Source organism: Rhinolophus sinicus, chromosome 14 (genome assembly GCF_057876585.1).
Source record: "Rhinolophus sinicus isolate RSI-liver-muscle chromosome 14, RSI-T2T, whole genome shotgun sequence".
In the NCBI taxonomy this organism is placed as follows: domain Eukaryota; kingdom Metazoa; phylum Chordata; class Mammalia; order Chiroptera; family Rhinolophidae; genus Rhinolophus; species Rhinolophus sinicus.
Genome location: NC_142514.1, coordinates 171,952,136 through 171,974,656, shown reverse-complemented (window position 1 = coordinate 171,974,656; position 22,521 = coordinate 171,952,136). Strand labels below are relative to the sequence as shown.

Sequence of the window (22,521 nt, the reverse complement as noted above, 5' to 3'; positions counted from 1 at the left end):
AGGTCACGGAAATGTGATTGTTAAATGCTATGCAAACCCTGTGCTTTGGTGAGGCAGGGACTACTGGGGGTAGAAACTTGAGTTGCATATCTGTTCTAATCAGACCTATTAAATGTGTTTCCTTCAGGATAGACTTCATTAAATAGACCAGGACCCAGTGTTGCATAATGAAATAGTTCTGACCAGAAGTGAGGGACCCAGGTCTGAATCCTGGGTCTGCTGTTAAGTAGTTCAGTGATATTAAGCATACCACCTTGCATTCCTTGGTCTGTTTACTCCTTTGTATAAGAAGGAATTTAGGTTAGATTACATCTAAATTTCTGCCAAATATGTAGATGTCCCACAACATCTTGCTGTATACAGAGGGAATATGATTTGGCAGTCTCCCTCAGCCTCTGGAATTCTGGGTTGAAATCCAAGTTTGGCTGTATTGTCCCACCTTTCTCAGAAATGTGATCATTGTAATGCCCATGTCATAGGGTGAAAGGGAAGATTCGGGTCCAGTACTCAGCCTGGCATACAGTAAGCAATCAATAATAACTTCTTTGAACTTACAAATTCTTGCTTTCTGAAAACAGTTGTGTGCCCCCTCCCTTTATTTTTAATTGTTCTCTGCTTCTCTAATTTTCATGCACATGCTTTACTCGCTAGCAAACTGGTATTGTAGAGCCCAGCACCGGAAACAAACATCCTTCCTTTTAAGTACATTGATTCATTACCAGTGAGAATTTAGAATTTACTAGAGTTAATGGTCAGTCTTAGCAGCAGTAATGCAAACAACCGAGAAACTTGGAGGTAGGGTTACCCAGCCCTATGGCTTGCCCAGCCCCAGTATGTCCATTATCTGCCACTGTGCTTGGTGGGTACTAACTGATCAACAGACGCTACTTGACTAAATCCGTTAGAGTCTACTGGCAGGTTACTTGTAGTAATAACTAACAATTATGAAGTACTTAACTATGTTCAACAATCTGTGTTAAATGTTTATATGTACTGTCTTATTTAATCCTGATAAGGAGTACTAGTATTTCTCCCACCTGTCAGGCACAAACGCCCACCTGCCACGCTGTGTCCCTATGGCTGTTCACGGGAAGCCACAGGCTTCCCATGAGGAAATTAAGGCTTAGAGAAAACAGGTAATTTGCCCGAGATCATGTAGCTGGTAAAGTGGCAGAGATAGAATTCAGCCCCAGCTTGTTTTCCTCTACAACTGATGTTCTTTAGCCCGATACCATGCCATATGGAACGCTAGTCTTTACTCTGGTCTCATGGGTAGGTGAAGTGGAGCCTTGCCCCAATTACTCGACTAGTAGACATCACTGTTAGGTTTTCAGTCCCTTGAAATTCAGTGTCATTCTTGTAATTATCAGTGCTACCGTTTATTTCAAATTCTCACTCAGGCAGTCCATCAGATGTCGGTATAACTCTTGTGAACTTGAGCAGTTCCCATGAAACTGCAATTGTCACATTGATGTTCCTGGTAGCGAGGTTGTAGATGATGAGAGCAAAGTAGGTGCTTCGCGTGGAGAGCAGGCTGTCAAGCATACGTGTGAAAGCCAACAAATTCCCTCAGAACGCCAGTGTCAGCTGAACTGTGTGAACTCTTTCTGTATGTACTTTATTCAGTAGTTGTTCTCTCTTAAGACAGCGCGTGACTCATCTAGAGATGATCAAATGTGATGTTTAGAGAATTGAGTGGAAGCAAAGACTCCTCTTATGCCACAATCTGACTTTTTTTTTTTTAAACTGGCTGGGACATGACACAATTTTCCTCCCATTTGCATTAACCAATGCCACAAAGATTTGCAATATGTCTGGCCTGATTAAGGACACCCATTAGCTTCGGAGATCACTACCCATTCCCTCTCTTCAACTATATTTAATGAACAAGTATATCTTGTTTGTGTGACATTTCATTTTATACAATGTTAATTTAAGAAATGGATTAGTACAGTGGATATATTAATGGGTATGTCTCTTCAATCTATTACTGAGCTGTCGGTTTATCCCTGAGAAAATATTACTGGGCCAGGACCATTGCTCAGTACGAGTAATTTTGCATTGCCAATGGCTGTGCCTTTGTTTTGTCAAGGCTCCGTTACAGGCATTTCTTATTTTCTAGAAGTCCATATTGTATTGTTTGGGGGATGCAGCTGATTCAGTCTCGCTCAAACCCTATCCTTCCTCCATGGGTCTCTTTATCATGATCGTTTTTGTTTGGCTCCACTTTGGATGACAGGCATTTGTTCTGTTTTTTGTATGTTTGTTTTCTATTTTCTTCGTGAGACCTCAGTTTGCGTGGATTGAATAATGGCCTGTCTCAGTTCATGGTGCCTGATCCTTATTACTCCTTGCAAGACCCCCACTCTTTCCCTCTCTTCGCGATAGCAACCATTCTAATTGTTTAATTCACACTTCTTTGTTGTGCATATGTCTTCCGAACTGCACATTGCTGTTTTACATGCATGTACTTTTAAATTATGTAAATGATACGGTGTCAAATATTTCACCTTCTCACTTTTAAAAAAATCAGCACTGTATTTTTAAGATCTCCCCATGCTGCTATGTAGGCAACTAATATTTTTTTTTGCCTCTAACTGCTCTCTTTCTTCTACCCAAGGCCTTGAAAGTGACGCCAGTGTCTAGCACACTAACCCGCCCAGTCCCCCCTCAGTTCATACTAGATTGACATCAGAGTCAAGCAGGGATGTGATGGTCCTGGAGGAGTTCCGGTCTATGCCAGAGGCAGGGACGTTTTCAGAACTGTTTGTCGGTTCCTAAAGGTACAATGATTATTCTTGCAGGGAGGTGACAGCAAACCCTACATTGTCATGGAGGCGATGGAGAAAAAAAACAAAACCAAACAAAAAAAAACACGTATTTTGAGGGCAAGCCTCAGTTTCCTCATTAGTAATATGGAGATGATAATAGTACTTGTATCATGCAGTCGCTGAGGTTAATAGGAGATAATTTATGCAATCTGTTTAGTACTGTGCCTGACACATTGATAAACGGCTTGCAATTAATATTCTAAATCTAAGCCTAGTGTTCCATTCACATTACAGTGTGCTGCCTTATAACAAGAAGATTTGTTCGTTTATTAGTGTGGACATTATATGGATGATCTGAAAAATGCGAGAGAAAACTAGGGATGGGGGCTGATGCTCTGTATCCTGCTAGTTAATTGTGAGCAGGCACACTCATGCTTCATGTGCAACAAACTGTGAAAGCTGAAAACATGAACACAGCTCATTGTTGTAATCAAATACCGTTTACAACAAAGTTCTTATTTCCCCATCAATATTCGTAATTGTTATCATGTGGCATGGTCATTATGCATAAATGGTAAATGGTGTGTAGGCACACATCTACTATTATTACTTTTACCAGCAGACCATGTTATAATTTTCCAGTTGTTCTTCCTATTTTGTTTTGTATTTCTAGTGTCAGTAACCTTCCTCCCCATTAGGGACAGGTGTCCAGGGAGAAGGGGAGCCTGACACCTAGGGTGAAAGGCTCAGGGTGCATATTAGAGGGGGGATAATGAATGGCTGTGTTTGAGGCACTCTGTTATAGCACAGGGGCCTGAAGGTGACATAAAACAGAGTGTCTGTATTCTTCTTCTCAGTGAAGAAGTCACACAGGTACTTCCCCGGACTCACCTTAATCATGCCTGCTCAGGAGAGCAGGTGCTTGGGGTTGGGAGGCAGTGGCTGCAGAAGAGATGCAGAAACTGTGCCCTCTGGGGCTTGTCCCACAGAAATTCCAAACAACAGGCCAGCTCCCCCTCATGCTGAGCCCGACAGCTTCGTCTGTGCGGCCGGCATTCCTCTCACTCAGGGCTTTGCAGCAATGGTCGCAGGTTACGTCTCTGCCACTGCCTGTTTCTGGAAATAAAGTTTTGTGAGAACACAGCCACCACACCCACTTGTGTGCCTGTGGCCTCTGGATGCTTTCATGCTACAACAGCAGAGTGTGGTAGTCACGCACTGACCTTATAGTGGGCAAAGTCTAAAATACTTACCATCTGGACCTGTACAGAAAAAATTTGCTGACAGCTGCTCTAACTTGATGTAACAAGTCCCTTTTCACAGAAAAATATTAGGAGGCAGTGCAGGACTGGGGTGAGGCGCATGCACTCTGCAGTCAGACAGAGCAAAGGCTACAGCTTTGCTGCTGTACGTCCTTAGGTCCCTGTTTTTTCTTTTGTGAAGAAATAAAAATTATGCTATCACATAATGTTCTTGCGAAGAATCAGTATGATAATGGATGCAAGCTGCTCACCGGTGCCTAGAATTTAGTAAGCATTTCATGCGTATTAGCTATTTGTGAAAGTCAAAAGGGTGATATGTAACTGAATATGAAAAGTGGAACAATGTAGGTGAGATATAAAATCACTCTGTGTGTCTGTGTGTTGGGAAAGCATCTTCTAGCTGATGGTAAGGGAACGGATGAAGGGAGGCCTGGGTTGTTAAAGGTGAATTAAGCTCTAGTATTTCCCATGATCCTGCCTAGTCATTTTAAATGAGTGAAAGTGCAGACGGAGGCTCTATACCATTAACCTTGGGGTCTGCTCACACATGCAGGGATCGGAGGAGGGCATAAGGGTTTCTTTCCATCAGCCAGGATGTCTTTTGTTCTTGTGCCTCAGTGGGCTTTAGGTCAGATCAGATGCCCAGGAGTGACAGCCTGTTACCAAGTGCAGCAGCCACTCACTCAAGGAACCAGTAGGGGTGTGAACTGCTGCTTCATTTCATGTGAATGAGTGTCCAGGGTCTTTCCCCACAGATACTAGAGGTCTGATCTGGGAAACATTTCACAAGATAGGGAATGAGAAATCAAAACTCCAAATTAAAAAATCTCCCTACCATTGTTGAGTGGCAATAAGATCATTTTCTACCTGTCTTGCTCCAAGAGCCATGCTCCCTGCACAGCTGCCATGGAGCAGTGTAAGACCAAATAGTTTAGCTCAGATGGTAAGGACTTAACTGCTTCCTCCCCATCACTCTTTTATTTTGTTGACATAATAGGCTGCAGCTATTAGTATGTGAAGTATTATTTTTAACGTACGTTTATGACTTGCTGATGTACCTGCCATTTACAACAAGTAGGCTGTTGAAAGTGAGGCACTGATCTTAGCTGACGACAATGCCAAACAAAATTTTGTGGGCATTGACTCTTCCAAGAATTGGGTTCAGCACTGTATCCTCATTTGGAGCTAGTGTAGAGCCTGACACCAATTAAATGCTCAGTAATTATTTGTTGAACAAAGGTTGAATGATGAGGAAGCCATAAATATATTAGATATAGTTCCCATCTTTATGGATTTCAAGGTATAAGTCGGAAAGGTAGACATTAATCCTACTATGTGTATGATGATCAACTCTGAGGGTGGTATTTACCGATAAATAGGTAGCAGTTCAGATAGGTTAATGCCATACACCACTCAATGGCAAAGCCAGGATTTGACCCCAGGTCCAACCATGCTCTTTTCTTTAGACTCTGTTGCATCTCACAGATGCGCAATTGCTCAGTGATAATATGTTTCTGGTGAGCAAGCACTTTGAAGAATATGATGAACACACTTCCAGATAGGAACAAACTTTGTTTTGGCCACGAGGACGTCAAGGCTGCTGCTTTCAGGGGTGACTGGGGTGTCAGAATGTTCAAAATAAAAGAGGTTGGGTCCACTGGGCTCAGGGGTCCTCACCTACCTATTAAAGCAGTGTTTCTCAGTGTGAACACAGGCCACCTGCCCCAGGGCCATCTGAGATGCATGGTGAAAATGCAGCATGAGGGGCGCAGTCCAGAACTGCAGAATCTGAAGTTGTACATAGTCCTCCAAGCTATTCATGAGCACTAAGTTTTGAGAACTGCTATTTAAAAAGGATGTGCTACTCAGGGCTCAGTGAAGACAACGGAAGTCACCTCAGGTGTTTTGAATAAGAAACCATTTAATAAAGGAGATTAGAAGGTCATGCCATCATTGAAAAGGCTAGGGAGCAAAGGTCAGCGTGGCCACTTCCGGCTTTCAGGAATCCTACTGTGTAAGTGTTGCAGATAAGCTGCTGTTAGTTATCTAGCTGGTGTCGATCACTCGTAAGTTGGGTGATCCTCAGGAATTCTGCTGGAAGCCTCCAGCAAAACCCATGTCTAGCATGCGTGTATTTCACCCTCCACATGACTGCCTGCATTTACAGTCAGTGACTCCTGGCTCTGCCTTTTCTTCTCCCTCTGAACCTCACACAAGGGTGTCTTGTTGACCAAGTATTACTGGTGAGCAATGAGGTTTCCAAGCTTTCAGTCTCTTCGGTGCAGGTGAAGCGATGGTACGGAGAATCAATAAGTAATATCTGGTATAGGAGACACTTAAAATCAGGGCTCTATTAAATACAACCAAAGAATTAGTTGAGAAATAAGTCTATGGAAAAATTTACAGGTGGTCTGTTAAGAAAAAAACTTGCAAAAAGAGACTCTAACAATTTATAACAAGCAAGCAAGCAAACAAACAAACAAACCCAACACAGTAATAATAGCAAGTAAAAGAAGAACCTGGTTCTTGCGTGCTACCTGTCTATCTCTTAGGGCAGAGGAGTGCACCTCATTTTCCTCTGGTCCAGGTTCACGTCTTTCCTCTTTGCACAGCCCGACTGCATCTCCATCTTTGTCCGTCCATGGAAGTTTTCCTCTTCTAATCAGTGCTGGTTCTACTCCTCTTCCTTCTGGCTGGTTCAGTTGGGGTGGACATCTGGGACAAGTGTGCTTTCTCTCCTGGGAATCTCAAAGCAAAACACAGAGGTTGACACAATTAGATAGAATTGGGCTTGCAGTTTGATGCCATTTCGAGTTGTGGCTTGAACACCTGGCAACCCAAAGCCTTGTGTAACCCAGAGTCAAAGGGAAGCAGCAATATGGCTCTTCATTAAACAAAAGTTAGTTCTAAATCTGTCACTCGGAAAGACACAATCTGCCGCTTACACAGTGGCATAATACTTTCTCATCACTTAGAATTTGTATTTTATGCTTATTGAAAGTATTATTTTTGGACTTCTTAATAAAAACATATATGTATATATTTTTAGTATATGTGCTGTGACGTGAGCATCAGTTTTTTTCTCTCGTGTAATATTTCTCACAAATAAGAAAATATAGATAAAATAAACTGTGAAAATGTTCTTAAAACTTCTTGTTCAGAATCCAGCTTTTTGGCATCACTTTTTCTGTGCTGTATCACCTGCTGTGCCATTGGGAACACTGGTGATGGAGCATTTCTTCAAAACAAAGCAAACCAAAACAAAAACAATGCCCTACTTCATTCTCCACAACTTTCCCCTAAGGTAGTGGTTTCATTTTCAAGTCTGGGTGCTGTGCTTTTCTACCTAAGTAAACTGCCTCAGATGTGACTGGGAGTTAAGCAATTAATGAGCTATAGAGATGTTAAATCTGGGAAAAAGTGAATTCTGGAATCCATGAAATATGGCTTGTCTTGCGGAAGAAGGTGAAGGGTGGGAGGCCCCAAGGTACAGAGCTTGCTAGGCGTGAACACACAGAAGAGAGACTGAGGCTTCCCAGGTCTGGTCAGGACTGGCTGTGCTCTGTAGGGTGCTCTGCAACCAGAAGGAAGTTTCTCTTTAGTTAAGCTATTTTTTTTTTTAAGTGGGCTTTTTTTTTTCTCTCTTATAATTAATCCAGACTAAGATGTCTTGGAGAAGTTCGTGCCTAGAGGGGAATATGAACATGTAAACAGAGACATTTACAACAGTGCATGGTTTGTGCTGTAAAGAGGATTATGTACAAAGCCCTGTGGGAGACCACAGGGTGAGTGGACTTGTATTCACCTTCCTGTCATTTCTGAGCTGGGGACCAGCCTCATTCAAATATCTTACAAATGATGCTCATTAAGACAGAGTGTTACAGAAGCAAATTGAGGGGGTTCCACTGTAGAATTCTAAGCAGGCTGTCAGCTAAGGCATATCCTGGTCTGTCAGTGATGCTTTGGGAACTCAGCCCAGGCTCCCTTGTAGTGATTATGTTGTTGCTTTTCAAGGTCCTACGTTTTTCTGGCCATTCTCAGTCTCTCTGTACTGTTTCCGTCTCCTGCTTCAGCTCACCCTCCACCCTGTTGATATCTTTTCTCACAGTGTTAGACAAAGCTGTGCACTTTCCATTCTCCTGCCTTTATTGCTGCCTTACACCTATTCTTTCTCTGTGAAGCTCAGAGTCACCCTTCAAGGCTCAATTCATTTCTTACACTTTCAAGAAGCCTTCCCCACAGTTGATACCACTCCATCGTATAGCTTCATTCTCTTAACAATTCTGGTATCAAAATCCTACTTAATTGTTCTTGTGCGGTTGGTGCTGTTTTTTCGCAACTAGGTTGAACATTCTTGGAGGGTGGGGACCATTTCTTAATACTTTTATTTAGCAAATATATACTGTGTTAGGCATGCAAGTGCTAGCCACTGAACTCAGTGCTGTGGTGAAATAAAGGCAGTCTAGTTGGCAAGAAAACATACTGTATAAAAATACATACGTGTAAAAAGTGGCGACAGCATTAAGAAAAACAGGGATAAAGATCTGTGGGGGTTTAGAAGAGGAAAAGCTGACCTTCAGTGGGGATTATAAGAGGAAGCTTCCCCGATGCCATGGCAACTGTGCTGCTTGAAAGATGCTTAGGATGTGGGCATACAGAGAATAGGGTGGGCGTACGAATCCCACTGCTCCTCACAGACAGTACATCCGGAGACTATTTGTCCACGGCTGAGGGTAATACCGTTTTATGCAAAGGTCTAGATAATATTTTAGGCTTTTCAGACCCTACAGTCTTTGTGTCAACCACTCAACTCTGCCTTTGTAGTGTGGAAGCAACCACAGACAATACATAAATGAATAGGCATGGATGTGTTCTAATCAAGTTTTATTTACAAGAACGGGCGGTGGTCCAGTTTTGGCGTGCAGGCCGTGGTTTGCCACCCCCTGGTTTTATGATGTTCCATGACTGAATATAGAATGGACTGTATAATCACAGCTTCACCAATGCTCAAAATTAATAAAAACTAGAAAGAATTTGCTGAAATGTTGACAATAGTTGTCTTTGATTGCTGAGACTGCAAATAATATTTTTTCTTCTGTCTGTTTTTTGATCTTTCCAGATATTTCATAAGGACCATGAATTAATTTTATAGTGAGAAAAAATCAAACTTGATTTACAGAGTCAGAGTATATACAGCAGACGATATACATAACTCAGAGCTCGGCACGTAGGATCTCGGGGTGCCAGTACCTGAGCTAGGCTGACTGGTACTGTTTCTGCAAACATTACCCCCAGTGCTAAGGAACTGCTGTCCTTGGGATGCCAGCTTCGAGGCGACGGACAAGCTTGCATCAAAACTGGGCTGCTTCTTCTGTTGCCCCCTGTCATCAGCTCCACAGAGCCATTATGTTGTTCGAGAAACATCATAGTGAAAAGGCTGCCTAGACGGAAACTAAATTGATTTTCTCATTCCACCCTTAACCCTCTTTCTCTCGTGGTCTCCAAAGGGGCCTGAAGGTTTTCAAGCACTCTATATGACATGCTGCCACGTCTGATAGGAGATGGAATAATTGTGGACTTAGCCTTCACCCCAGATGACAGCAATGTCAATGGAACATGGTCAGACTGCAGCAGCTGTCTGATTGTAAGTGAGCTCACAAGACAGACATTCAGCTTTAAATTGTAAGACGGAAGTGCTGCTAATGACACGAGCTGTGATTTCTTGAATACTTTGTATATTTTCTTGACTTTCAAGATAGATAGGGCTATCCCCATTTTACAGGACAGGAAAAGTGAGGTTCAGAAACTTATAGCAGTTTGCTCCACGTTATAAAGCGAGTCTGTGGTACAGTCAGGATTTGAACCTAGAGCTGCCTGATTTCAAAGGCTGCTCTTTTCACTTTGCTACTCTGCTTCCTATTAAGTCCTCATCCTTCTCTCACTGCAAGAGATGTGTGCCCACCATTGAATCTCAAAGTGCCCTGAAATGCTAGAGCCGTCTTTCCTATGTGGTCTCCCTGCATAGGGAGGAGGGCCTCGGAAGAGCTAAATAACTATATACAGTGTAATTTAACACTGAGTCAAGACGGATGACGTAGGTTTGGGGGCAGGATCCGAAGACATTTGATTGAACTTAAATTTGTACTGTAGGCAAGAAAATGAAATTTCATAGAAGAAAGTGATAGCATACATCTCATCTTTTTTCCCCAGACTAATAATACTGCAGGTTTTCAGAGACACAAGAGTACTGGCCTCATAAAAATGAGAATGGCTAAAGAAAATTTTATGAGTTGTAAAATGTTTGGAGTGGGCTTTGTAATAAGATTGGATTGTCTCAGTTTACATCCAAACTTTTCCAGTTACTATGTGTATGTGTGTATTAGTCAGGGTTCTCCAGAGAAAAAGAACCGAATGGATATATATATATATATATATATATATACATACATGAAAGCGGGCGAGAGAGAGCGAGAGAGCAAGAGAGCGAGCGAGCAAGCGAGAGAGAGAGAGAGAGAGAGAGAGAGAGAGAGAGAGAGAGATTTTAAGGAATTGGCTTATGTGATTGCTGTGGGTCCAGGCAAGTCTGAATTCTGCAGGGTGCTCCAACAGCCTGGAGACCCAGGGAAGAGTTGATACTGCAGCTCAAGTCTGAAGGCAGTCTGGAAGGAGAATTCCTTCTTCCTCAGGGATCTCAGTGTTTTCACTTTTGAGACCTTCAACTGATTAGGCGAAGCCCCCTCATATTATGGTGAGTAATCTGTTTTACTTGAAGTCTATTATCTAAATGTTAATTTCATGGAAAACAATACCTTCACAGCAAATGTAGACTGATATTTGACCAAATATTTGGGCACCAGAGCCTAGCTAGGTCGACACATATCATCACACTATGTAACAAGTAATATAACCACCCAAATATTATTTCCTCACCTGTTGAATGGGAATAATGCGTAGTGTCTGCAATCTAAGGTTGCTGTGAGGCTTCAGTGAGCTGATGCATACACACTGGGGAAGGCTGCCACATGGTAAGCGAACAATAGATTTTAGCTAATATTATCGCAATGAGATTCCAAACTTCTCTTAAATTGGTCTAGCTAATATCTTCTAAAAAACATGGAGAATTTTGTGCATTGCTATCATTTGCCTTAAACATGCCCCTTTCCTGTTACGAGGGGACATTGAAAATTACCATTTATTAAATCAGAAATAAACAGAGACTGAAGAGGTCAAGGGTGGAAGGTCAAACTGCAAGTCAAGCAGAAATAGGTCAGGGTTTATAGCCTCTGTAAGGCACTTGCTATTAGACTGTCATCATTTATCACGTTCCATTTACTTACAGATGGAGCCGTTTCCTCAGGGTATTTTCTAAGAAATGCACATGTAGATCCCGGTGGTGAAGTGGGCTCCTTTCACTGAGATCTGAAATGTCAAAGCAGTTGGAATGTTCAGAAGGTCAAACATTCTCAAAGTCGAGAGTAAACTTGGTTTCTGTGCTTTGGTTTAGCGGATACGCTGTTAACAGCCTCTGTACTGACTTGTCCTGATGTGGAAGAGCGTTATGGTGGTTTGGAGTATGGGCTCTGAAGCCGGGGTGCTTCGGTTCAGGTCCTGGCTGTGTGACTTTGTAGCTCTGCCATCTTGGGCTGCTTACCTCGCATCTATGTGTCTTAGTTTCCTTGGGTATGAAAATGGAGATAATATTGTAGAACCGCTATCACAGGTCCTGTGAAGTTATGACTAAAGCAGTGCCTGGGATGTTGTCAGCATTCACAAGAGTTTATTTTCATCATCCTCAGCATTGTCACAATGACCGCCACTATTTAAGCAGGATATTCTGTATATAACATCTATTGAGCCTGGTTTGTAAACCCCCCTAGAGTTTACAGTTTAAAACAGAATAGGAATTAGCAACTTCTTATTTGGAAGTAGCAAAATTCCAACTCAATCTAACCCCAAACTAGATTAAGGCCAAAGGGGAATTCATAGACTTGCCTGAATCAGAACCCAAAATCCCTTCAGAGGTCTCTTTTCTTCCTTAATCTCCCCCTTTTCTCTGTGCACCAGCTTTATTTTATCGGACTGGTTTATCCCTGGAGTGGAGGATGTAGTCTGTGGAAGCTTTGCTCTTGTATGCTTATACTTTCATGACCAGAGTGGAAAAGGCACTTGCATACTAGCTTCACTCTGAAAAACCCCAGGGAAGCACTCTGATTGGCTAGTTTCCATGCCTACCCACTGGACCAGGGAGGTGATTGGTACAACCAGAATCATGTGCCAATTCCCGTGGAAGGGGACAGACCCTATTTCCACTAAAGAATCACAGAAATTATCAAATTGCAAAGGGCCTTAGAGGTCATGTTTCCCCGGCATTATCCAAAACTCAAATTTTATAGAATTGTTCAGTTTGGTCAGATGTCTGTATTGTGTAGTGATGTAGTTCTTACCCTATTTTCAGTTCCACCCCATGTATATGTCCATTACATCCTTCATGGGAATGTCATGATTTTTCTACTAGGAGATAGTTGAAGGGTCTGCACAGTTTTTGGAGGCAGGGCTGTATATGTACAATTTAAAAAGAATTTGGGTTCCTAATTCATATTTTAGTTGGGAGTTGAGGAGACAGTCGAGAACCACCAAGGTAGACTCTCCTCATACAATAACTAATGCTAACCAACTGGAAGAAGACAAATGGGGTTCAGTAAAAAGTGTGAACTATGGACTGTATTCTAAGAAGTGCCATTTTGTAGCTCAAGAAGATAATTAAAAAATTAACATCAATTATAGTATTTCCAGGTAGAGCTTTTGAAGAATGAGCACTAATAAAGCTATAAACCTTCACAAAGATTATAAAAGTTGTTTGTAAAGAGTGCTATTAAGTGATTAAAACACTTATTTTCTTTAGAAGATTAAACATTCCCTCTGAGGTCTTGTTTAAACTTGAAATTTGTCAAGCAAAAGAATTTTAAAGAAAGTAATGCTGAGTGAAGCCATAAGACCAAGCTGGAAAGAACTTGAGACTTTAGCATTTTTGAAAGTGATTGGAGGAAGGGGACCAGAGACTTCACGTTTCAGTGTTTAAAATTTCACTTAATCCACAATGTTTAGTATGGTTCTCTCACCTCCCCTGTGCCACTGACCCCAAGTCCAGAGTCTTTCTGATCAACCTGTTCTGAGAGTACATCCCTAGTGTTCTACAGGAATGGTAGTGGGTTGGAGATTGACCCTGGATTGAAATTCTTTGTTGTAAGGATATTTGAACAATTTTGCTTTCTGAGCCATACCCATCTCCTCTTTCAGAGTCAGGTGGTATTTCTGATTCTTGAGCATTTCTGGGATTTTGTAGCATGTATCAAGCATTAATACTTCTAGGGCTTCCCAGGACCAGCTTAAATTTTAGATTCAGTTGGGTTACAAGAAAGCGACCACGTTTTCATTTACTTTCCATCTTCCACAATTCTGTATCCTCTCTTGTTATCTTTGATTCTATGGGTGTTTGACTTAAAAACCACTTTATGGTCATTTTAGTGATGATAACTGCAGTGACAAGATACTATCATTTAACAATGTACTTTTGAAAAGACTTTCATGTATCTTGATATTCTTATTATAGTTTTTAATAGCTACATAGAATTTCATAATTGGGATAAACTATAATTCATTTAGTTACTATATTTCTATGTACCTTTAGAGTATTCTCATTTTTCACGATTATGGAAAAGGTAATGAAAATCCATATGACTTAACTTTGTGAACCTGATTATGTCTTTGGGATAAAATATGACACTTAAAAAAAGATTGGTACACATGTGGGAGGGAGTATATTTAACCATGCTCTTGCATCCCCAGGGATCCTCATTCTCTTCTGCCAATTGAAGAATTCAGATGAGTTTGAGAACCATGGCTCTATCAGACCACCATGAAATCCTATTAGATTAGTTTGTACTCATATTTTAATAAGAAACTCTTTCGGGAGGTTGGGAGAATTCACAAATTGTCAGAAAATAAATTATGCTGTTGAAGTTCAGAGATGTAGCACCAAATTCTTATTTTTACAGTCTAATTGAGGTATAAATGACAAAAAAATGCACCTTTAATGTATACAATTTGATGCGTTTGGAGATATGCATACACCTGTGGTGCTTTCACCACACTATGGTAATAAGCATATCCCCCCCTCTAAAAGTTTTGTTGTGCTCCCCACCTTTTTAAGGTAAGAAAGCTTTACAGGAGATCTACCTTCGTAACAAAATTTTAGGTGTGCAATATCATGTTGTTAACTATAGATGATAGATGACCCAAAGTCTTTTTATGCTGAACTCTGATGCACTTCAGAAAATTGGAAAATTGGAAAGAATTAAGGAACCCGAGGTTATGTTATTAAAGTAGGTAGGATCAATGAACAACTACCCTCAATCTTATCAGTCTTTATTGGCAGGAACTGGAAGATGTGTGTATTCCTTCATTTATACGTATTTAATCAACAATTTCTTACTGAGCATTTACTATGTGACAGGCACTGTTCTAGGAGCAGGATCTATAAAAGTGAATAAAACAGACATGGTCCGTATTTGCATGGAGTGTGCTGTTTAATCAGAGAGAAGTTGGGAAGTGGAAGGAATTAATTTGTCACATATGGGTAAGGTTACAGCGAGAATTACGTTATCATATTACAGCATTCATTTGGTGAATGCTACTATGCTAAGTGCTCCAAATCTAGTGTAACCTTTAAAAGAAAACCTTAAAAGAAAACTATGTATGAGGCACTATTATCTACTTTATTTAGAAGGTAAAACAGACTTTGAGAGTTTAAGAAAAATTTCTGGGGCCCATAATTAATAAGTGCCATAGTCAAGTTCACCCTGATTGACTCCAAGACGATTCTTGAACCTACACTGCCTCCTCACCAACCCCAGGGTATAAGAAATTAGAAAGGGTTCAAATGTATGAAATCCACTGGTATAGATAGTCATGCCTCTCACAAGCTTATTATGCAGGTGCCTGAAGGTACCTTTTGACTGCAGTGGGATTTTATAATACAGACACAACTTCTAAATGACACAAAAAAGAGAGATCACCTTGTAACTGAATTCATACTCTGGCAAAGGCATGTTGCTAGTCCTTGAAACAGTCTGAAAAGCCAAGAATTATGCCCCTTTCATAGATGAGAAAACAGGCTCAGAGGTAAAAAAAGAAAAGTTTCCCCCCCACTCTCACCCCAAGTCCCAAAAAGTGGCAGAGGTGGGATTTAGCTCCAGGCATGTTTGGCTCCAAACTCATACTACTTCCAACAAATTAGGATTGTTAACTGAAGGGACACCTGAGGTTTCAAGGACTTTAGAAATAATAAAAAAAAGTCTGAAAGATTAGGTTTCCTACCTGATAGAGTTACCATTGTTTATTTTATCAGATAAGTGCAAATGGATGTGTTTCAACCCTGCATTATGCCTCCAGAAGCTTTCAAAACCCACTCCCACATGGCATATTCATCAAGAAACTGAGAAAATAAGAGTTTAGCTTATTTTACCCTGAAGTGCACAGCTGGCTCAAGTGGAAAGTTTTTGTCAGTGGGTCATTGTGACTTAAAAGTAGGGAGAGAAGACTCTTTGAGAGAAGTTCTATTGTGGTGTTTAGAAATTTCATGAATGTCTTGGATCATGGAGTGAGCGTGCTTATTAATTTTCCCATTGACAGCAAGTTGGATGTGTTGGCTAATGCCTTGGAAACAGGATTGAAATTGAAAATGACCTTAACAGTCGGGAGAAGTGGGAAGATAGAAAAAGGATGAAATTCAATAGCTAGAAAAATTGATGGTGGAAAGAAACATCAATATGCTCCACTGTTTCATTAAATTTATCAAATGGAAGAATATCAAGGCTGTTGGTCCACGGTGGTATTGCCGATGGTGATGATGATTATTAAAAGTTACATCCTGAGTTTTCTAGGAGATAACAGTAGGAATCGATGGGGGAATAATTGATTTTCATGCCTGTGTGAAAGATGAGGTGATTTAAATGTTGGTATAAATTTGTCTTGAATGGCAACCTGTGACTCAGTCATGTTTAAACAAGTCTTTCCAGTTATGATACTTGAGGTGAATTCTCTATTCTTTCTTCCCTGGAAAGAGCCATGTTTCTAAAAACCTAGTGGTGGGAGAATCCATTTTAAGTCTGGACTTTACGGGAAACATAAGATTGGGGGTCCAAGGTTATGAGTAGGCCTCTTTTAGACATTGGGTGATACGTAATCTTAGTGCGTGATAATCAAGCACAAATGGTAGTTCATGCAGCACCAGGATAAGCAATCATGTGCATACCAGGGCATTACTGAGAGGCTAAGTCACAATCTTCACTCGTGGCTCTTTCCCCATGTTTGTTTCTGTCCACTGTGCTGTTTTGTAACTGGTCAAGGAGGATGAAGTTTTGCTTTGAAGAGAGGTCAGGTTGGTGTCAGAAGGGGACAGAATGATGTTTTAGTGTCTGTTCTGTGTCAGGACATCTGGATTGGCTTTGGAATTTTATGGTTAGGAAAATTAGGACCAGAGTGTGATCAAAGCCCAGAAGGCCTCTCTGTCACTCCAAAAATTAGAGGCAGTGTTATTCAGATGCTTTCACTGTTAGATAACAGTCAAATCCAACATAAACTGATTGAAACCAAAAGAACCTATGTTCGCTCTTCACGGAAATATTCTGGGCTGGATCTTCTAGGATCTTCGGGGCTGGATCTACATAGGTTCTGTGTAGCTAGATTTGGAGGCTCAAATGAGGTGATTCCCACCTGGTGCCTCTCTGTCCCTCCTGCCTGGCTTTCCTCAGATTGACTCCTTACTCAGATATCTTAGTTTGACTCCCTTGTGATGACAAGGTGGCTACCAGCAATTCTAGGTTTTCATTTTAATCTCTTATTGTCATCAACATTTGTTAAAAAACATCTTGAGCCTAGCTCTTACTAGTCTGAATGGGGTTGCATGCTGATATGAGGGTCAGGGCCTCTTGGACTACCCAGATTGACAGTGATGGAGGCTTGGTTCCCAGAGAGGACCATGGAGTACTATTACTATAGGCAGAAAATAATAACATCAACAAACAAGTGTGCAGCAAAGAAGCTAGCTTTGGAGGCATGTAGAGGCTCCACCCTTTGCATGTAGGAGGTCAGACAAGTTTGCAAACTCATCCTAGAAAAAGTGCTACATACCTCATTGCTGAATATCACTACGGTCACCTTCCAAGTACTCCCCCTGGGAAGCTATGCACCAATGCCAGTGCCTAGTCCACCCTTAAAGAAATTTTGGAACGCTTTTGCTGGAATGGCCAACAGAGATGTTGTCTATTACTCTTGATGTCTTGAATGTCATCAAAATGTCTTCCTTTCAATATTTCCTTTATCTTTAGGTAAAGAAAGAAGTTATTGGGGGCCAGATCAGGTGAGTAGGGAAGGTGTTTCAATACAGTTATTTGTTTACTGGCTAAAAACTTCCTCACAGACAGTGTTGTGTGAGCTGATGCATTGTCGTGATGCAAGAGCCATGAATTGTTGGCGAAAAGTTCGGATCGTCTAACTTTTTCATGAAGCCTTTTCAGCACTTCCAAATAGTAAACGTGGTTAACTGTTTGTCCAGTTGGTACGAATTCATGAGTAATCCCTCTGATATCAAAAAAGTTTAGCAACTTCGTTGCAACCAGTTCATGAAATTAATTGCCAGACCTTGTAAAGGAAGACTTAATATGGTGAATGTGGTCTCCAGGGAAGCAAGGCTTCCCCAGGTGGCTGTCAGGGAAGGAACATGGACGAAAGGTAGCAGAGGAGGAAGGGGTGCTGTGGTGAGTGTGTCTCACAGACTAGGGTGTTGTTCTGTGTCACTTGAAGGTCTCCAAAAAAGAAGGGGGCACTTCGAGGGGAAATTGATTTTTGGCAATTAGGCTAAAGGGGGCTGACACTGCAAGAAATGGGTCATTGAAGGAAAATGTGGCCTTCGTTTGCAATCACACACTGATGAGATGTATGGAATTTAGATTACAGCATAGTTCTTTCTGTGGGAGATAGTGTAAGATAAATTGATCATATATGGTTTAACCACTTGAAGAAAGAGAGTAGAGATAAGACGTCCAGAAAGCTATTCCCTCTTAAGAATTGTTGGTAACACAGTTGCTGTAGGAAATGATGCTCATGTTGACACTCGGGCCTGGGATGATTTGCAGTTTTCTCATATTTGATCTGACATCATTGCGAGAATAATGGCTCAACGTTAATTGCTATGTACTAAGCACTGTTCTAAGCACTTTCCATAAATCACCTCGGTCTGATTCTTATGGTGACTCTAGGAGGAGGTAATGTTGTTGTTACATGTTTTGGTGGAGAAACTGGAGTACAGACAGGTTTGTTCCTGTCCCTGCCAAGACCCCCCCTGGCTGGTAAGCAGCAGAGCCAAGACACAGGCTCTGGGCAGTCTAACCAGTACCCGTGCTCTGAACCGAGAGAGCAAAAGCAGTTTGTGAACTTAAATCTGCTTAGGCTAGAACGGGGCAGAGGTTAGTCTTCTCCCTCTGCCTCCCTTCTATCCTCCTCCCCACCTCTTTTTCTCCCTTCCCCCTCCCCCCTCCTTCCTCATCTGTCTCTCTTATCATTCACTGGCCTAAAAACTTTGAACAGGTTCCTGAAGTCCGGGTCTAATCCCCCTCCCACCTCCCCATTTATGAAACAGATTTACTTGCTTGGCTACCTCCATATTTCAGAATTCTGGATGGGAAGTCTGAAGGCTCATGCGTATATAAAATTAGACTGACGTATTAATGTAGCATGAAATGGGATCATCTTGTTCAACTCCTGCCTTTTGAACTCTTGATGTATTTTGCTATTTTTCATTTGAGGTAGTGTGTGTTTTTCACGGCAACTCATTTTGGGGGGCATTTCAGGTTTGAGGACTAATGGGCACTTAGAGCCGCCTGTCTGTGTGTGTTCCACACACAGATGCTTTTGGGAAATTGCTTGTGGAAGAGGTGTTGGTGTGCTTAAGGACTTTAAAGTGCACAGTGTGACAAGTTGAATAGAAACTTTAACCTCTTCAAAGTGTCAGAGTGTTTTGTACGGCATGAACAGATGTCCTTTTACAGCTGCCTGCTTGTCTGATGTCCAGAGGTTCACCCCCCTCAATTTCAGAAGTTCACAAAACTGGTGTTTGAGAGCAGAGGGGGCCCTACAAGAAGAGTGAGGCATGTGAACTAGGTTTTTTGTGTTTAAAAGCATAAGTGGTGTAGTGGTAAGAGTAAAGCTGTGATCACCGAAAATCTGTAAGAACAGTACATCTGGATACCCTTAACCTAGATTCGCCAATTGTTACCATTTTCTGCTTCTCCTTCCCTCCTCTCTCCCTTCCTTCTCTTTATTTCTGTCTCTCCATATACAATACACATATAACTTTATTATTTGTGTGTGTGTACACGAGCCATTTTAGAGTAAATTAGAGACATCATGACACTTTGTCAATAAATGCGTCAGCAACTATATCCTAAGGATAAAGGCATTCTCCGGCATAATCACAGTGCAGTGATCACACTCAGGAAATTCAAGTGTTATAATGTTGTTTCTAATACATAATCCATATTCAAATTTCTCCAATTGTCTTTTATGTTTTTCGTTTTATCCAGGACCCAATCACGAATCACATGTAGCATTTACTCATCATGCCTTTTGAGTTCCTTCAATTTAGAGCTGTTCCCTAGTCTTTCATGATTATGACTTTTTGAAGAGCCAAAGCTGATTGTTGGCAGAGTGTCTTTTGATTTGAATGTGTCCAGTTTTTTTCTTAAGAGTTAATTGTAGTTAAACAGTTTTGACTGGAGTATTCCATGGGTGACATTATCTCCCCTGTGACTGACATCCGAAGGCTTACAAGGACTGTTTGCCCTTTTATGGTGATAATTAAGTTTGACAATTAGTAAAGGTGGTAGTATCTGTCATGTTTCTCCATGACAAATGTACGTACTAGGAGCTCACGCTTTGAAGTCTAAGATACCCGATTTTGCATTGTACCTGTGCCACTTAATAGCCATATAGAACTTGTCAAGTTATGCCATAAATCGTCTTTCAGTTCTTTATGTGTTGGGGATAATCATACCCTCTTATAGGGCTGTTGTAAGGATTAGACATTATGACACATGTAGGTAATCAACAAATGGCAATTTTGATTGTTTTGCTGGGAATACAGTGTAAGCTTTGGAGTTAACGCAGATCTGAGTTGAAATTCTGTCTCTAAGTTACTTAGGTGTTTGTTATCTATTTTAGAGGTCAGCACACTTTCCGTAAAGGGCTAGATAGTAAATATTTTAGGCTCTTCAGGCCATGTGGTCTGTGCTGCAGCTACTCAATTCTGCTGTTGTAGTGTGAAAGCAGACACAGATAATATGGAAACAAATGAGCGTGGCTGTGTCTCACTTACACTTTATTTATGGACACTGGAATTTCAATTTCATATAAATTTCATGTGTCTTGAAATGTTATTTTTCTTTTGGCTTTTTCCCCTAACCATTTAAAAATGTAAAAAGCATTCTTAGCTTGTGGGCTGTAGCAAAAACAGGTACAGGCCACAGGATGGATTTGGTCCACAGGTAAGATTTGCCAACCCCCTATTTCATTGGCTAAGAATGAAATACCATGTATTATGTAAAGTTTTAATACCTGGCACTGGCATTCAAGAAATTATAATGATTGTTTGCTAAAATTTTCACTTTTACTTTTTTTTTTATACAAGAGAACAAATCCAATTTATTTACTTTCAGTCAGTTAAATCCTTGGGGGGTACAGTATTACACAGATTCTGTGTCCTACGGTCTTAGCAGGAATGTGGCTTTGGAATTTGGCACGAACAATGCCACTGTTTCCATGAGCACCAGTTCCCTTTCCCCAGGTTACTCTGGTTTCGTTCAGTTTGCCCCCAGGAGTCACTGTTGTTCTTGGGCTTGTACACGTAAGCACATCTCTTGCCTAGACAGAATTCAGTTTCATCTCGAGCATAAACACCTTCAGTTTTAAGGAGAGCTGTATGCTTTTGCTGGTTCTGGAGACCCCACTTACCGCCAGGGAAAATGGCCTTGGAACATAGCTTTCCAGACATATTTGTCGTTTTAGAAGAGCTGTTCTCAGCAGGCTTCCACAGGCCCCAAGATGGCAGGAAAAGCTACTGTTTTTAATTGTGCTTCAAGTTTGTGAGACGTCTTTTTGAAAATTAAAATGTGTAATAAATTACTCACAAAAAATAGCCAATAATTATTTGCATCTTCTCCCACCAAGAGGTTGAATCTGGTTTTTCCACCCCTTGAGTCTGGGCTGTCCTGGTGACTTCTTTGAATTAATTAAATATGCCAGAAGGGATGTTGGGGAATTTCCAAGCATGGGCCTTGGAGGTTTTATAAGACTTACTTTTGTCAGAATATCCTGTTACCCTGTGTACAAGATTGGGCTACACTGGTGGTAATGAGACTATGTGGAAAGAGATCCCCGATATCCCAACCGTCCCAGCTTTCCTACCTGAGGTTCGTAGGTATTTGAGTGAGTCTAACTGACATCACAAAGAGCAGAGATAAGTTGTCCCAGCTGAGCCCTGCTCAAATTGCCAACCCACAAAATCATAAGCAATTAAATAATTATTGTTTTGACCCATTAAGTTTTGGAGTGATTTCTTATGCAGCAAAAACTGACTGATACAAGATGCTAGAATGTATCATAAAAGAAGGCATTGAAAGTTTCAATAAAGTCAGACACTTGAGCTGAGTCTTTTTCTACTTCATCTAGTCCAGTGGAAACATGCTGAGAAGCAGAGCAGGAAGAAGGGGAAGGTATGAAGTGGGAGAAAAAGGCTATCCAGAGCGCGAGAAGTAGACAGAAGTACATGGTGGCTAGAGCTAGCCAGAGAAACAGGCTTTGTCACAATTGTTGGAAAACTATAGGGCTAGTTGTATAGACAACTAGTAAGAAAAATCTGGGTACGATGAATAGTTTTAAGTTTGAGTTAGCACTGGTCAGACATTTCAAGCTGTGAAAGGCATTGATGCCCAGGATAGCTATATCTGATTTAAATTATGAGTAGGCCGTGCATGTAGATCTTTTTCTCCACTGCATTATAATTTTTTACATCAGACTGGGCATATATGGGGACTGTGGCTGGTGGTGAGCAGAGGAGGTTACAGTGAAAGCAGAGGTATCTGAGGTACAGACTGGGACTTAGAGTACGTGTCCCTTTGGAAGAGAAGGACGCATTGCAGCTCTCACCAGAGGGAGAACAATTCAAAGAACTGAAGCTCCAGGGAGAGTAAGGAGTAAGGTCATGGTCCAGCATCACTGACTCATGTTTATGTGACGTGGCTCCAGGCTGGAAGTTGGAGTCCTTGACTTTCCTCCTGAACCAGAAGCCAGTTTCACATGGCCACCTCGTTCTTAGATAGGCCTGCTGCCATCTTATTTATTCACGTGGTTGAATCCCAGGGTTTCTGTTTCTC

General features: G+C 41.3%; 1 pseudogene; it reads right to left on the bottom strand.

Moving 5' to 3' along the window:
- Window positions 1–20,809: 20,809 nt before the first annotated feature.
- On the bottom strand, window positions 20,810–21,140 carry LOC148755893 (large ribosomal subunit protein eL33 pseudogene; annotated as a pseudogene).
- Window positions 21,141–22,521: the final 1,381 nt, after the last annotated feature.